The sequence below is a fragment of the Lissotriton vulgaris genome, unplaced genomic scaffold (assembly GCF_964263255.1).
Source record: "Lissotriton vulgaris unplaced genomic scaffold, aLisVul1.2 SCAFFOLD_1376, whole genome shotgun sequence".
Classification (NCBI taxonomy): Eukaryota; Metazoa; Chordata; class Amphibia; order Caudata; family Salamandridae; genus Lissotriton; species Lissotriton vulgaris.
This window is the reverse complement of record NW_028254681.1, coordinates 57,501-67,494: the sequence shown is the minus strand read 5'-3', so window position 1 is coordinate 67,494 and position 9,994 is coordinate 57,501. Positions and strand designations below refer to the sequence as shown.

At 45.6% G+C, this 9,994-nt stretch overlaps 1 pseudogene across 1 annotated transcript in view; it reads left to right on the top strand.

The window, feature by feature from the left end:
- Window positions 1-3,568: 3,568 nt before the first annotated feature.
- LOC147659461 (arrestin domain-containing protein 2-like) overlaps window positions 3,569-9,994 on the top strand; it is a 57,196-nt pseudogene continuing 50,770 nt past the window's right edge. The window contains exons 1-2 of the transcript XR_015307239.1: window positions 3,569-3,921; window positions 8,226-8,292. The product of XR_015307239.1 is annotated as an arrestin domain-containing protein 2-like (transcript). The remainder of the gene's footprint in view (window positions 3,922-8,225; window positions 8,293-9,994) is intronic.

Below are 9,994 nucleotides of genomic sequence, written 5' to 3'. Positions count from 1 at the left end.
GCTCGAGTCGGGGTACCACGCGGGTGGACGGCATCCCCCCACTTATTTTACCGGGGGGATACCGCCCCCCCTGCCAAACAGCTGGCCTTCACTCTTTGACCTCTCTGGGACGAGGAGCTCGTCACCTTCCGTGACGTCACTTCCTGCTGTGACGTCACTTCCGGTGACAGCGTCCCCCCACTTCTTTTTTTAGGACTTTTGCCCTGGGCAGTATTGACAATAAGTGCCGGTGCCACGCACTGGAAATCACTGGCTCAAATTAAGCACTGGTTTAGCTTGTACCTATTTCGCCGATTATGGGTTCCTGTATTTGCTTTGTCACCTGTACTGTTACTCCTACATCAATACATGAAAATGCTCAGGATGCTAGTGTCTCTGTCTTCTTGGCCTTCAATCAAACAGTCATCTATATAGCGCAGAACTATCACCCCCAGGGGTATCCGGGCACTGAGGTTGCCGTGTCTGCATCGGAAAGCCAGGTCTTGCGTTGCTTTCTCAAATCTGTCAGGGAGGGTGCTGTTAGGAGGTGGGCGTCGTTCCAGGTCTTGACGGCGATGTGGGAAAAGGAGTGGCCGCCGCTCCTGCTGCGATGAATACGGGGGAGTGTGCGAGGGCGAGTGAGACGAAGCGCAGGTCTCTCAGGGGTAGATGGAAGTTCAGTCGGTGGTTGATGTAGGAAGGTCTTTGGTCGTGAAGAGCTTTGTAGGTGTGTGTGTGACCATCTTGAACGGGCACCTTTTCTGGATTTGGAGCCAGTGAAGGTTTCGGAGGGGATGAGAGATGTGGGTCCATTCGGGAAGGTCCAGGATGAGTCTGGCAGTAGCGTACTGTATGGTCTGGAGTCTTCTGAGGAGCTGGGTGGGGATTCCGACATAGAGAGCGTTGCCGTAGTCGAGACGGCTGGTTACGAAGGCCTGTGTGACAGGCTTTCTGGGATCCATTTAAAGATTCGGAGGAGTATGCGAATGGTGTGGAAGCAGGAAGAGGTGACTGTGTGTTTTCTCTCGGTTCATGGTCAGTTGGCTGTCGAGGATGATGCCGAGGTTGTGTGCTTGCTTGGTCGGTGTGGGTGTAGGTCCTAGTTCTTCTGACCACCAGCTGTGGTCCCATACATCGGTGTTCTTCCTGAAGATTAGTTCTTACGTTTTGTTGGAGTTTGAGGTATCTGTCAGTTAGTTCTGGCATTGGAGGGGTCCTTGGTGGGTAATAAAATGAGCCAGGTGTTGTCAGCACAGGAGATAATGTTGAGTCAGCGGGCTCCGATGGTGTCTGGGAGGGGGGGACATGTAGATGTTGAACAGGGTGGGACTGAGGGATGAACCTTGGTGTACGCCACATATGATGTCCTTGGGGCGGAGGTGACGGGTGGTAGCCAGATGTTCTGAGTACGTCCTGAGTGTTGATGGATGCCAATGAGGGTGTGGGGGAAGACTGTGTCGAATGCTGCGGGGAGGTCGAGGAGGATCAGGGCCACCGTTTCTTCTCGGTCGGAGAGGATTCGGATGTCGTCTGTGGCGGCGAATAATACAGTTTCAGTGCTGTGGTTGGCCGTGAATCCAGATTGTTATGCATTGAGTGGGTGGTTTCGTTCAAGGTAGTCGGTGAGCTTTTGGTTGATGGCTTTCTCGAGAACTTTGGTTGGGTTTGGGAGATCGTTCAGTAGATTTGAGGTCTCCGGGGTCGGCAGAGATCTTTTTTCGGAAGGGTCTGACCTCTGCATGTTTCCATCTGTCTGGGAAGGTTGCTGTGGAGATGGAGGTGATGAGGATGTTGTCGAGTTCAGTGCCAATTGGGTTGGCTCTGAGGTTGAAGAGGTGGTGGGCCAGGGGGTGTGGATGAGTGTCCCGAAGTGGATGGAGGACATGATGGTGGTGGTGGTCTGGATGTCGAGTTGCACCCGTGTTGTTATGGCTGGGCTGATGTTTGCCTTTTGGATGAGGTTGTTGGGGCAGATTGTGGTGGGTTGGGGGATCGAAGTTGGCAATCTTGCTCTGCACGTAGTTAGACAGGGTGCCGCAGAGTTGTTAGGTGGGATGGAAAATGTTTTCTGTGGGGACCAGGTTGGAGAATTCTTTGATGATTTTAAAGAGTTCCTAACTGTGTTTTGCTGGGTCGGAGAGGGAGGTTCTTTTGACCTCCTTAATGTGCCGGTGATAGTCGCTGAGGGCTATTTTGTGCTCTGTCGGCTGGGTCCTGCGCCCTTGCTTTATGCTTGGTGGTCCAAAGCTCTGGGCTGCCTTGAGGTTTTGGTAGGTTACCACTAGCTCAGGAATTCTCATTTTCCCTACATCTAGGCCTGGGTATGCTTTTCCCCACAAACTGGCTTTATTTTCTCATAGGTGCTAGTTAGTGCTTGAAAGAGAGGTGCAATGATACTGTGAGTTACCCCTTTCTTTCCCTTGGGACTCTAAAATCAGGTGGATGTTGGGGAACCTAAAAGGAGGACGTAAGTCCCGATTATAACTTGAGCAACCATGTGCAGAAATGTGGCAATCTAAAAGCAGTGAAGGCGCTACTAGTGACATTTTCAGAAGTTCACAAGCGCTGCTCTTTGTAACTTTGCATATTCCTAGTCAGTGACCTCAGCGCCATCACTCTCAAGTGGGATTGCATATTTCTCAGTGTAGCTGCGCGGTGCATCCATGACAGTGTACCTGATAGTATGTTGCTGTGTCTTTATCTCGTGTGTGTACCTGTGACCACATAACCCCCCAGTGTGCTAGGGAGACAGTGTCCTAGTGCTGTCTCCCAGTGTTTGTGACGGTTGTTACTCTACAAATGTGACTGCCCCTATGTTCCTCTCCCTAAGCACATACTTACTAGTCAATTTCCTAATTCATTGTTCCTGTGAACGTGTTCCCCATTTCATCGACCAGATTAGGTTTTGCCGTGTCTAGGTCTGTGAGCCTGTGTAATGTTTCAGTGCTAATGTCTCTGTACTATGTTCCTGTGATGGTGCATCCGTCAAACTGCCCCCAGTTATACGTTCTATGTTCACGCGCCTGTGGTCAGAATAGAAGTTCTAAATGCTGAGCTACCAAAATATTGTAGCACATATAGTGGCCATAAAAATATCAACAAGTATATATTCATAAATGTATTATTCTTAACTTCACATTTACATACCTTGAATATATTTCCATCTATATGCGCACTTTTTCCCACTGGCCTTTGTAAGGTGGCCACACCTGTGGGCCAATGTGCGGCTCCACTAAAATTCACTTCTAGTGACACCACTGATTGCTGACCCCCCGTGCACCGCACCTGCTGTACTAACGATAACAGTGCCCATAGTGAGTGTGTTTAGTTAATTTAAAAAAAAAATGTAAGACTAGGCCTCGCTAACCCCTCCCACCCCAGACATGTATTGTTAGTCTCAAGGCCCTCTTGGCGCCAACCCATCAGAAGAAGTCTAGCACCCTCCCAAGGAACCAGAGCAGCAGAGGGGTTCCTCATTGGCTCTCCTAACAGCCCTCTTTCATCATTCCACCTCCCTCCAGTGACTCACTCCCCCTCCATTACTTCCTCCTGCAGGCCGCCACACCCTGGAGAGTAAATACAAGGCAAAGTTCACTTCTCGTCCCAGCTCAGCCGCGGTTCACAAACCTCTCTGGAAGCTCGTCTTCTGTCCTAAACTCGTTAGGTCCTGGAGGCAGAGATGATTTTCTGCAAGGTGCGGAGGTTCCGTCTGGTCTTGGACAACCCAGGAACGGAGTCCCCGCCCGTCTTCACCGGCGGGGACACCGTGACTGGCCGGGGTGCGCCTGAAGCTGGTGGCCGAGGCCATGGTCAGGTCCATCAGGGTGAAGGTGACTGGTCGGGTCCGGGTCATGCTGAGCGAAGATATAGGCTATAACACCACCCGCACCGAAACTTCCCTGAGGCAACACCATATCTACCAAGAGACGCTACTCCAACCAGGTGAGAGGAGGCCACGCCCCCTAGCGTGGTTCATGGCACAACTGGAGGACAGCTGTATTGTATTGTAATTGTATTTATATAGCTCTTACTACCCCTGGCGAGGTGTCAAAAGCGCTTTTCGGCGAGTAGCACGCTTCAGTTGCTAACGACTGCAATTGAACCAGTCAGATTTTTGGTGAAAGCAAGTGTCATGTCCCCCTGCCCCTGTCTACCTGTCCCCGGTTGCATCAGCCATAATTGTGTCCCTGTTGGAATATAGACAACCTCACCCCCAAGTTATTACCGACATTATGTCTATTCCTGGGCTTCTGTTCAGGGCAAAATGCATTCTGGGTGTTGTAGTCTTGTTTGGCTTCTGTGGAACCAATTAATAGGGGTGTGCGGAACTCGCGTAATTACCTCAAGATTACGTGTAATTAAGCAAAAAGAATCCAACATTTAGCACCATTTCCTTAGAGCAAAATGCACCCTGGTGTCCGAACTCGGCCAGAGGATGCATTTTGCACTTAGAAACTAGCGCTAAACATCACCGAAATGACTCTGGCACAATTAAAATGACTAGTATACACACAAGAGGGGTGGAGAAGACAGAAAAAACAAACGAATCAAAAGTGTACAAGCAATGGCACACTTGTGTGTGATGAAACACTGCCCTCACTCACACACACTGTGTGTGACATGCTTCATCATCGGGTCTGCTACAACGCCCGGGCGGAGCCACGCTCCGGGCGGAGCATAGGGAGGGGGAACAAAAACGTACAAGAACAAAGTGCAACACAAGACTGAAAGTGACAATAACGTTCACAGACAAACATAACAAATCAAGACTGAGTGCAGGGATAGACAAAAAATTGCAGTAGGGAATAGTAGAGTTAAAACTGGCTCCTGGGTACCCCCTAGCGCCCCTCCTTTACAGCAGTAAAGGAGGGGCGCCAGGGGGTCCTAATACCCCACCCTAGCACTACCACCTATTTATTTTTTAATCCTGACCTTGGAACCTACTAATAAAGTTTAATTTGGTATCCAGGAGCCAGTTTTGACTGTTGTCACTTTCAGTCTTGTGTTGCACTTTGTTCTTGTACTTTTTTGTTCCCCCTCCCTATGCTCCGCCCGGAGCGTGGCTACGCCCGGGCGTTGTAGCAGACCCGATGATGAAGCATGTCACACACAGTGTGTGTGAGTGAGGGCAGTGTTTCATCACACACAAGTGTGCCATTGCTTGTACACCTTTGATTCGTTTGTTTTTTCTGTCTTCTCCACCCCTCTTGTGTGTATACTAGATTGACTCCGGGGGTTCGGGGGGGTGGAGCTACATAAAGACCCTCTCCCCTTCTGTGTGTGAGAATATACTTAAAATGACTCCCAGGCCTACTAATTAGACCAACACACCTAAAATCATTGATGGTAGGTGAAGACTTCAGCAATGGAAGCAGCGCCCCTAGCGACCTGTCATCAGGTGGTCACCCTATCACTGTGCTTCTCTCGCCCCAACTCCTTGTACTTGCTTCCAGAGTGGACAGTTTTCCATTATCACTTTAACCCGTTAACCGCGCCCGTTTTTTCGCGGCAGTGCGGCCGTTTTAAAGAACAGGCGGGGCTGCGTCGGCCGTTGAACATGCGCAGCACAAGCCAGGTAGTGCTCCGAACGTTCAACGGCCGACAGCAGCACTTAACGGGTTAAGGACATTGCGTACAAGAAGTTAAATTCAGAATCCCTGGGTACACACTCACTATCCTTTCACACCACTATAGGTTCACATTCAACCTTTTTCAGGGAATACTGGTACAGTACATTAAGTAAACATTAATTTCAACAACAAAATTGGAACGTTCACAGTCTAATTTTAATCAGAAACATATACATAAAAAAGGTTTAGCGCTTTACAACACAGTTTTAAAATTTTTCAAAGAAAGTTTTCTTTGAAAAAGAGTAAAATACAACAATTAATTATAACGTTTCATAGCACGTATTTGTCCAAATCAAATTAAAAACGAGGAGAGATACATAAATAACATATCGTCAAATCAAGAGTTACACATGGAAACAGATATCAGAAAACTTAAAAAGAAACGAAGAAAGAAACCCCTTGTATTATCAGTGGCCTCTTGTTATCTTTGCCACTATTGGTGAATGGATCCAGAGGCCTATAATTTTTTGTACACATGTAAACAACAGTAACAATAGTGCATGTATATCGGTTGTTCACTGGGCCTAGTTGGATTCTCTGTGTTAGAAATTGCGTACAAGACCCTTTCCACACATGGAGTCATCAGAAGACATTTACTTGGGGCTGTTGTTTTTTTTGTCTATACTAAACTTTTCTAAATCGGGCACCAAGTCTCCTTAAATATTTAGATCGGAACAGGTACTGGGCTTACCGAGTGTAAGCATTTTGATATTAAAATATGAAGGTAAGGCGAGAGAAGACCACTTTGGGGCCTGCCCTGGTAGTGCAACCGTGGCTCTCATTTCCTATATTAAGCCCGAATAGGGTAGAGAGACCTTGGAAGGATAGGATTTTCCCAAGATCAAACAATGGGATTAAGAGAGCCAAGATTACAATTAGGGCTCTCGGTTTTATGGTATTTATTGTTTTGACATTTCCGTCTGTATTTATCCATATTTATTTTTTGTCAACTTTATCTGTATTTATCCATATTTAATATGGGTTTGGTAAAGAAAGAAAAAATAACTTCAAACTGGTATATTTCCACGTTTATTTAACCAATTATTATGCAGCCATGCTTGAATGGCTGCCAGGTTTCAGTGACATGAACACCGGCAGAAGATAAATCAATGCACTTAAGTGAAAATATGCACATTTCGGTATCAGCCGTGTGCATGTCTACTGCTGTTTAAGGCTCTTTACTAAAATTCCTTTCTTTTTTAACCACTTACCTATCAATCCATAGTTATTGGCCTGGCAGTCAGGCAAGGTGTATTTAGAATCACTCAAAAATCACCCAATTTCCATTTTATCCACATTTAAAAATAAATACAGACAAGAAAATAAATGGTTTTCTGTCAGTGTTTATCTGTGAAAATCAGTAGAAACGGAAAACAGAGAGCCTTAATTCCAATGCACCAGTGCTTGCTCGCATCCCACAACTTTCACATCACATGTACAACCAGTCTGTCCCATTGTGTGCATTCCCCTGCCCTGTCTGCCATGTCTGTGCTTTCCTGTCTTACTGCATGTTTTACTCCACCCCTATTTAGTGCACCTAAATTGTTTCTTGACCTCTGTCCAAGTCACTCTGTCCCAGTTAATACATTTCCCTGTTCCATCGGCCATATCTCAGTCTCCATGCCTGGGTAGGTCATCTCGTATGCCTAGCTTTAGTCATATTGACATATTGTATATATACATATTTGAACTGTCTGTGTGTCCTTGGCTCTGTTCTTTTTGAGTGTCCAAGTCGCCCTGTGCCTGTACTCTTCTCTCACTGGCCCAGCGACTGTGTTTCACCCTTCCAGCGCCCCCTCTTTCTGTCCTAGTGGCTCTGTTTCCCGGACTCTGCTTGCCACCCTGTGAGTCTCTGAGTGCCTCCCCCGAGGTCCCGGGGGTTATAGAGATGTCCCCCGGGGGTCGATTGGGATTTAAAGGACAAAAATCAGAAGTTAACATTTTGACCAGGTCAGAGCTGGCTGGTATGTCCGACCCATGCTCCATTGTGGTCAACCTCAAATAGTATCTAGGCCCTGGTGTGCCGTGACTATTGACTATCATTGGCACTTTAAGCTTCGTAGCGCTATTCCTACTTAATAATGCAGATATTGATATCTTTGGTTCTACTTATTGGATTTTTGTCACTTTGTTTATAACATTTTACCCTAGTTTTCCAATTTATTTTGAGACTTCTTTTGAAATTGTTTTATCTTTTGACTTTATTACTGTTTGGTATTGTGTAAATACTGTACATCGTGCCTCTGTGTTTGGCCTATCTGCTCTATGCCTTGGCTTAAATTAGTGTTTGAGGGTTCACTCTGACAAGGGTTGTGATTATTCCTCGAGATGGGTAGACACCACCCCAAGATAGTAAACCAATTTCTTGGAGTCGTGTTGTCCATGGAGTGGGATGCAGAGTAGAGACTTCGTTCTAGTGTGGGTTCACCTCCTTGGTTTCGGTGTCTCTGTCCTGGTGAATGTCTCTCTTGCGGATTGTTGTTCAGGGTCTCCCTAGATTTGAGCGATTTGAGGAAAATAAAGACATCTGACCTCAGAAGAGCAAGCACAAGACAGAGAATGTCACACAACCTCAAAACACCAACACTTCAGTGTCTTGTGTTTTTTCTTCCTCAGATGTTTTGGATTTTAAAGTTTTGCAACCAGGAGAATATGAATTTCCATTCTGTTTCCAGATGCCAACGTAAGTTACTGTAACTGAAAATGAATATATGTGGGCGTGAGGGGGGGGGGTGCAGGAGAAATTGGGTCTACCAGAGAAATTGAACTAAAGCTATGTCAACTCTATTCTCTAGATTTTAGCTTGCGCCTGGTTCCTCGTAATAGTGAAAGTTTGCCAGGCCTGGGGAAAGATTAGTCTGCCAGGAGTTGTGCCTAATGAATTGCCCAGTGTGCATTCAGACGTCTCCCCTGCTCTGTAATCTGTAAATGCAAATAGGTTTACATGGTTTAATATTTCACTCAGGAAACTGAGGAATGGGTTTGATTAACTTAGCAGCCATGAGCATAAAACCTGGTTGTAAGTCTGAGCAGTACTTGGGGTTTCACCCTTAAACCTCTAAGAGGGAGTCAGCTCTCTGGAGGAACCTTACTGATACCCCATCTTAGCAGTGTTTGGATCGATGCCGTCAATCATATAGAAGGAGAGATATTAAGAGTAAGGCCTCCAAGAGCTACAAAATGTATTATATATATATTGGGGGTTCAAAGTAGTCAAAGGATTGGAATGAGCCAGAGGGAGAAGAGATGGGAAGGAGAGAAGTGTTTTATTATAGCTAACTATAAATTATATATATATATATATATATATATATATATATATATATATATATATATATATATATATATATATATATATATATATACTACTATTATAAAGAGAGAACTTGCACCTTTTGGCCAGGTAAACTCGGGAACCACAGCACCAATCACAACACCCAATACAGCGTTGGAAAGGGCAGTTGCAGCAGAAGGACATAGGCTATGCAGACGCCCACCATATACATTTAAAATGTAAAAGAACCGTGCCAGCAAAGTAGTCCCTTGTGGGCGTGTCTGCATTGTGCTGTGGGTGTGTGCTGGGGCGTGACAATCGCTGGGGGCATTCCGTCACGAGTGTTGTTTTTTCTTCCCAGGTTCTATACATTCCTGCTCCCTTTAAATAGTAATTCAGTGGAGGTCCCATTCTCTTAGAACCACCCCAAGCACAGTTATGGGCAAAAATACAACTAAAAGGCCCTGCAAAGCATTATGGGATAAGCTTAGCATAATTTTTTGCATTCATGAAAGGGTTTCAATGTTTTGGAATTTTACTCATCAGGGACATCTTGGGACGACGAGGTGAACTGCAGCTTGATATATAATATTTTAAATGCTATTGCATTTGCCTCATCAGGGACATCTAGGGACGGCGAGGTGAACTGCAGCTTGATATATAATATTTTAAATGCTATTGCATTTGCATCATCAGGGACATCTAGGGACATGAGGTGAACTGCAGCTTGATGTGTAATATTTTAAATGCTATTGCATTTGCCTCATCAGGGACATCTAGGGACCATGAGGTGAACTGCAGCTTGATGTATAATATTTTAAATGCTATTGCATTTGCCTCTTGGGGACAACTGGGGAGAACGAGGTGAACTGCAGCTCTTTGTAGAATTATTTGGATAAAATAATATTCACTTCCCACTGCTAATCTCGTCCCATAATGGTTTGCAGGGGCTTGATCTCAAAATCATCACCTCTCTCACTGCTTGCTGGAAGCTAATTTCACTTTTGTGAAATGACTATATGCATTTTAGCATGTAGAAATACTTGTTATTTTACCTTGAATATATGAGGTTTCTGTTTTAATAATTGGAAATCTAACGGAACGAAATATT